Below are 8,096 nucleotides of genomic sequence, written 5' to 3'. Positions count from 1 at the left end.
GCAAAATCCATGAGTGTTAGGACAGGGTCAGTGATACCTGCAAGATTCCGAGCAGCGCAATTAAGAACACAATTTAACGAAAAAGTTAAAAAAAACATCTAGCTGAGGGGTGGGGAAGGAGACAGAGGGAAACTGAGATCGGTTTGTGACACATTGAATTGGAAATACGATTGTGGAGATTCTTACAGGGAGCTGGAAATGCATGTCTGCGGCTTGGAGAGGGGTAAGGTCAGACAAAGATGTGCAGAAGTCTTCAGCACAAAAGAATTGACTGCAGTCACCACAACCTTTGAAATTATCAAAGGAAACCTGTTAAAAGGGGAGGTGGGTGATAATTAAACCTTGGGAGTCCATAGGTTTAGGGGCTTAGAGGGGGCGGTGGACCTAGGGAGAGCAGTGAGACCGGTGCATTTGGAAGGAAGGGACAGGACAGTGCGGCGGTGATGAAGCTGAGGGAGGAGAGGGAGTTATGTCCAGGCTTGGGGCCAGCTGTTACATCTGGTGACATTTGAAAATGCAGCTTTAGCTGCGTTTGTGGAGGTGGAAACCAGATTGCAGGGGCTTAAGGTTTTATTGAATGGTGAGGAAGCAAAGGCTGGGAGGAGAGACTGGACTTTCAAGAATTCTGAGAATGAAATGAAGGGAGAACCAGGGCAAAAGCTTGCACAGTGCGTAACATCAAAGGAAAATGCTTTGAAGACAGAGAGATCTGGTGTATTCAGAAACAGAGAGGTACTCGGTAATAAATATTTTGATCTGAGAAAGGACTGAGATAAGAGCTTAGCTGAGGAATACTGTGGGACATTCAGAACAGAGCTTCCTATGGCAAAGGAACTAAGCTTTGTGGCTACAGCTTTTTTTCTGAACACAGTAGTGTGTCCATTTTGGCAAATTTATTTTAAAATGGTTGCCTTGTTTGTTGGATATTGTCTTTTTTATCTCATTTTCTTTCAATTTTTCAAAATTAAGAACACACACACAGATAACAGAAGAAAGAACATTCTGAGACTGTAAAATATCCAGTATGTCCAAAAGATCCAGCTGCTCCCTTCGACAAGCAGAGGCTATGTTGCTCAATTAGCTGACACTTTATGAGCCAGGTCCCAGTCTCCAAAACTTCACAGCAGAGAGCATTCTTTAGAAAACTGGGGTTAAGCAATAGCCTGGCTAACCTACCGGGAGGGCCCTTCGCAGAAATCCTTTTTTAAAAAAATGCGTGGGTGGCAAACTCATTGTTAAATGTACACTTCGTGTTGTGGGAGAAACAATAAGTGCTTGGAAAACACAATCTCCGTGGATGCAGAGATGCTTCAATGTTTTACGCAATGTAGTTTTCTCTTCATCAACCAAACTTCCAATATTTTGTGGAGTGCTTGGTGTGGCTCTGGAATTATGACTGGCAGCACACATTTATACTGATCAGGACACATTTCCTAGGGGACCTAAAATGAGTCAATCCTTTGGAGTACACCACAGCATTGTTAGAAATCTGTTGGTTTTCTGGAGGCTGCTTTCTTAGTAAATCTGTGGGTTAAGTAGAGGAACGAGTTATTAGAGGGGGTTCTCTGTTCTCTTCTGGGCTTACTCTAGACCAGAGGAGCTGGGGTGTGTGTGTGTGCATGTGTGTGTGTATGTGTGTGTGAGTGTGTGCACACGTGACAGTGACTCTATTAAAAAGTGACATGCTTTTCTTTTGGTACATATCTCCCATTCCTCTTAGTGGGCCTCCTTTATGGAGCCCATGGAAGATTGGCCCCTACAGCCAGGGGCAGGTGGTGGGTGACATCCCGCAGAGAACTCCAGTGTTTATTTCATGGCAGCTTTTTTAGCAAATCACTCCTCAGACAGCAAACTGTCCTTCACCAATATCAACTTGAATTTTTCTTTCCACTTGGGAGTATTTGGGTGATGTTTCCTAGGTAAGGAAATGGGGTGAAAGCCGAGAAGAAAGGCTCCTCTGATGTCAGAACTTAGGCGGTCAGCAGTAGGAGGAATGGCAGGGACAGCAGGGAGACAAGGGGCCAGCTCCTCCTCTGTGCGCGCACTGGCCACACAGGCTCTCCCGACGGAGCTGCGCCTTCCTGCCCCATTTTGCATGGATATTGTCGTTTGTCCACCCTTTATTTATCTGATTATTTAGGGGTTGTCAACTGCAGTTTCTTTACGACAGCTTTACAATATTATTGAATCTTCTTTGGCTTATTTTAGAAGCCTTACGAGTCCTTTTTATTTTTTATTTTGGCCTTTTGCCAAAAGCTTTATTTTACAATTCCTCTTCTTGATCTATGGTTGAACTTTCAAAAGCTGCCACTAATGTAGTAGAATTGAAAAGGAAAACATAAAGGATCCAGACTGTTTTAGGATTAGATCCAGCTCCATGTCACAGAGGTCAGGCCATGAAACTTCATGAAATAAGGCTTATTGTTTCTCCCACAACACAAAGTGTACCTGCGCGATCCAGGGCTGTGCGTGGAGACACAACATCTCCCTTCCTCAGCTCCTCCCGCCTTTCCTGCTACTCTAGAGCCTGGGTTCACGCTCATGATCGCCTTATGGCCACAAAATGGCACAATTACTTCCAGTCTTATTCCTGTCACTCATTTAGAAGGAAAAATAAAGACATCACAAGGAAGGAGAAATGCTCTTATATCAGGAAAAATCTGCCCTTTCCCAGAAATTCTCCCCACCTGTCTCACTAGATTGTGTTAGTGGCCAGCCCCGCAAGTAAGTGAGGCTGGGAATTCAAAGTTTGTGATGATCATAATGCTGTTCAGACTAACTCAACGTTCTTTTCATAAGGAAGGGATGTGTGTTAAGAAACAATATGGCCAGTATCGTTTATAAGAGCCTCTCTCTCAAAAAGCATTTGTTTAAGGTTAGTTAACAGGTAAAATGAAGTTTCATAAGAATGTAGGAAGAAACAAGTCAAAATAAATCAGAGGGTCTGATTGTATTACACTGTTATACAATATTATATTGGGCAATAAACTAGATTAGACCCATCAAAAATATATAAAAACATAGTCATATTTTTTATTAACCATGTTTGTGGCATTTCACTTTTCAGTAACATATTTTGGTTTCTAGTTTGAGGGACATTCCAGCTAAAACTACATTCTTTTGCTCTTGAACAGAATTTCCTCTGAATCCTTAGTCATTTCTTTGACTTCTGAGCACAGTTTTCAGTTGTGGCATTCAAATTGTAGAAGCCCTTTTATCTGACCTAACTGGGATCAGTAGTTGGTCCATTGTTTAAAAGTGTACTTTAAAATAAGAAATCATATTTTTTCCTGTTTATTGAATTTATTGGGGTGACACTGGTTAACAAAATGATACAGGTTTCCTGTGCACAATTCTACAATCATAAACATTATTCATGATTTTCTAAAAACTTCTTGTTTTTTACTGTGGCAAAATATATATGACACACAATTTACCATTTAAATTTAACTATTTGCAAATGTACAGTTCAGTGGTGTTAAATTCTTTTCAATATTGTGCAACCCAAACCATATCCATTACCTGAACTTTCTCTGGAAATTTTTCATTATCCCAAATAGAAAACCTATACCCATTGAACATAACTCCACATTACCTACCTCTACAATTAGCATAATGTTTTCAAAGTTCATCCTTGTTGTAGCAGGTATCAGACTATCATCCCTTTTAAAGTTGAACAATATTCCATTGTATGTATAGGCCACTCTTTGTTTATCCGCTCCTGTTGATGGCCATTTGCATAGTTTCGACCTTTTAGGTATTGTGAATAATACTGCTATGAACAGAGGTGTGCAAGTATCTGTTTCAGCCCTTCCTTCAGTTATTTTGGGCATACACCTAGAAGATGAATTGCTGGATTGTATGGTAATTCTCTGTTTAACTTTTTAAGGAACTGCCAAATTGTTTTCTATAGAGACCACATTCTCAGCAGCAAAGCACAAGAAGTGCAAATAGTCATTCTAATGGATGTAAAGTGATATCTCATTGTTGTTTGGCTTTGCATTTCTTTAATGACCAATGATATTCATCATCTTTTTATGTGTTTATTGACCACTTGCATATGTTCTTTGGAGAAATATCTATTCAAGCCCTTTGCCTTTTTAAAAAGTGGCATAAGCATTATTTTGTTGTTGAGTTGTAGTTCATAAGTATTCTAAATTAACCCCTTATCAGACATAATTTATAACTATTTTCTCCTATTCCAGGTCTTACCTTTTCATTTTGTTAATTGTCTTTTGATACAGAGAAGCTTTTAATTTTGATATTGTCCAATTAATCTATTTTTCTTTTGTTGCTTATGTCTTAAAAACAAATTTTAAGAGTCAGATTATATATAGTCACACACAAATATACATGACTTTATGGATTAGTCAAACTTTGGACAAGGAAATCCTTTTCATTGTGTTTGGATTGCACAGATGCTCTGATAAACCTATACCCTATTCAAGATTTTCAGTTGCATAATTTTTAAAATCTAAGGAAAACATTGTGAAGTAATCTGGAGGCAGACTTTTATATTTAAATTTTAATTTTTATTCTTTCTTTCTCTTGGCCACACCTAATTTTATGCTAAATTTTTAGCAACTCATTAAAACAATCTAATGCATTCAACTTCATTTTCATGGGATTAAGAATTTTATGTATATATTTCAATAGATTACAATGGTGCTTCTAAAAAGGTCTGTGGTAAATGACCTTCCCCTTCCAATCCATCTCAGTTTGATGCTTTTGTAAATACAATAAAAATTACTAGGGAAATGAAATAAAATGTATTGTTTTTATAAGATAATAAACTCTAACTTTTTATTACTAGGTTCAGCAAACATGAAATTAAGTTCCAATACATATAAAGCAAACAAACATAACATAGGGAAAATGAAAAATAATTACAAAATTTGCACAAAATGTTCATCGAAAATATGTGTATAAAGCACTATTATGTTCATCCCCCTTTGTCCTCCTGCAATTATAACTTAACAAAAATTAGGAAGGAAATAATAATTGTGCCTATTAAGTGCATAGATGCACCATTTGAATATCCTACACATCACTATTTAAAGTTTGAATGTGATAAATGTGCTTGGTTGTTATTTTTCCAGTCCTCACTCCACGACATGCTCAGAGAGAGGAAGGGAGTTGGGGGGAGGGAGAGAGACATCACATCAATGTGAAAGGAACATTAATCTATCGACTGTCATCTGCATGTGTCCCAACCAGAGATCAAACCTGCAAGCCAGGCATGTGCCCAGCTGGGAACTGAGCCTGGCAGCCCTTCGGTGTGCAGGACAACGCTCAACCAACTGAGCCACTCCGGCAGGGTTTGAGTGTTGTTTTAATACATTTTGGTTGATGTTAATGCTACTTACAGACAACAATATGTATCTACAAAAGTTTCTATGTGTTGTTTTAAAACACAAGGAATAGAAGTGATTTTAAAACAACTTCAATAAATTCATAATATTCATGTGTAACATTTATCCAAAACGATTAAGCAGTGCTGGATTTTCAAAAATTAATCTTTAATCTTCCAGCAGTAGCTAGTTCCTACATTTGCTATGAAGTAAATAATCTTTCACTGCAGAAAAAAAAAATTATGGATCCATGAATTTATCATGAATGAATCTTCTTTTGATGGAATCTAAAGTTCAAAATGTTCTATCACATTTTTATGGTGTTTGGTGATAACTTTTTTTAGATGTGCAATATTGAAATCATCACCTAGTCCATTAACAAATGTTAAATCTTGGAACATATAACATTTCTAGAAATTCTGTTCTTTCAGGCTTCTAATTTTTATTTTTGCCCTTAAATCTGCCCTATCTTCCATTGAAAAGAAATGTTACATTTCTCCTTTGCATGGAAGTGTTATGATTATTATCGAAAAAAGCGAAACATCAGATACCCATGTCTTTTGCCACAGTTAGAATCAAACTAATTTTATTTTAATGTATGAAACACTAAGAAATTATTTTGGAGTTCAAACATTTCCAACTGAAATTTTCTCCTTAGTAACCACTGACACTCAGCAAGCAATGAGAGTGTTTATAATCGACTTCCATATTATCATTTGATAAAAAAATATTTTCAAATTTAACATGTTGCCTTTATAAAATTCACAGTTTTTACCTTGCCAATAATCACACTGATTTACCTCATGGTTTTTTTTATTGTGAGACTTTCTTGATGAAGAAAGCAATATGTTGATTAACTTTCTGGCATAAACTTCTTAATCTTGGTAACTATTTGAAATGAGTCCCAGTCACTACTTTTAAGACATCAGAACATATTTTCTCACAAAACCTAAATGCTAAACCATACTTGCTGACTTTGTTTATAGGTTTGGTTGTTGTGGGAATATCACATTGCTATGAGGGGTTCTAGAAACTCTCAATTTCTGTGCTTACTTCACTGCCAGACAGTAAAAATCAGGTAGCAATTCAGTCTTAGTCAGCATACCACACTTTGAGTAGTGCTGTTTTACAGAATATTTAAATAAATCACCTGGTCATATTTTAACAATAAAACTGGACTAACTCCATGAGGAAATATACAATTATCAACTCCTGAGTGTAGGAGGAAACTTAGATTCCTCTCTTGGTGGAAGGAGAGGCAAACGATCTGGAACTACTTTTCACTTACCACAGCACACCTTCCAGTGACAATTATTTACACTCCTCCTATGTGCAAAATAGATTTAACCTTCCCAAGATTTTCTTCTCATCTCAGAGTCAGGCTCAAAGTCTAAGATCTCACCATCTGCAGAAATCCAGCTGTGGATGAGGGTTCTCTTGGTTCATGTGAACTAAAGGGGAGTGATCTGTCTGCCACACACCCAGGATAGATAGGGTGTTGCAGGATACCTGTAATAAATATTCATTCCCACCTAAGAGGTAGCGAATGAGAGATACATATAGTCCCTCTTCCTCAGCAATGATCAAATCCAGCAGGACATGTAACAGAGGTCACTGACCTGGGGGGTAGGAAATGATCCTTTACTAGGACGCATGCTGCTCCCGGGAGTAGTTCCCAATCACTGTCCTCAGCCCTCCCCTGCCCTCCACTTGGTCCTGACCTCTGAGCTGCCCTTCCTTTTCCATGGGAGGTCAAGTCCTTGAAGCCAAAAGAACCACAAGACTGTAAATCACTGGGAACCGACACAGGAAAGCGCGAGGGCAGCAGGCCTGAGCTGTTCCCTGGGTCACAGTCTACCCACCACAGCAGCCGGCGCGAGATCTAGTTCAGAAACACTTTATAATGTGTGTTGAATAAATTCCTGGGGTAAAGACCATGATCTCTATATGGTATGAAGTACTAAGCAAAATCACTTTGCTACTGTCAAAAGAGTACATATTAATTCGCCATCAGCTGCCCTTTTTACAATATTGTGTTGAATTACTAATTTAAAAACTGTCTGTGTGACATATTCCTTTTCTCACTCTATAGAGGTCTGGTTTGTTTGAACAGTTCATTCCCTCATCAGATAATGCAGAACTGATTTTGTGAAAAATTAATTCCCTACCTTTGGTGAGGTGGCAGCCTTGTGTCTCTCTTGCTCTAAGACGTTACGCCATCTTTTCCTCTCAGTGAAACATCTGTAAGAAAATGTCATGCTTAACATCAATACCTTGTGTGAGGAATTAGAGTCAGAAGTTAAGTTGGTGCTTATTTTAAGAGATCACGACTTTGAGAGTCTTTGTGGCATCTGGTATCTAATCTAGTACCAGCCTATCTCTATATAGCTGTGGGCACAGGAGAATGCACACTTTTTTCTTTATACTCCTTTTGAGCCTGGATAAAAAGAAAATAATTCCTCAGGTTTTCACAATCCCAGATTTTGGAGATAAAGGCTATAGTGTTTAGCTTTTGTATGGGTAGAGTTCCCCTTAGTAGTTTTCTATTGCTTCTACGCATAGCCTCACCTCTTGCCTACCAGAAAAAGAGTAGGCTTAAGTACATTTTGCACATTTACTCCCCTCCCAAATGTTAATAGTGAATTAAAAAATTAGACTAGTTTTATTTTAAAAGGCAACTCAACACTCAGTTAATTTAGATGGAATTTAATATCTGGTTCTTGTGGACATAAAGACTGAAAAACA

This window comes from Miniopterus natalensis, chromosome 11 (genome assembly GCF_054644295.1).
Source record: "Miniopterus natalensis isolate mMinNat1 chromosome 11, mMinNat1.hap1, whole genome shotgun sequence".
Lineage (NCBI taxonomy): Eukaryota > Metazoa > Chordata > Mammalia > Chiroptera > Miniopteridae > Miniopterus > Miniopterus natalensis.
This window is presented reverse-complemented; position numbering follows the sequence as displayed.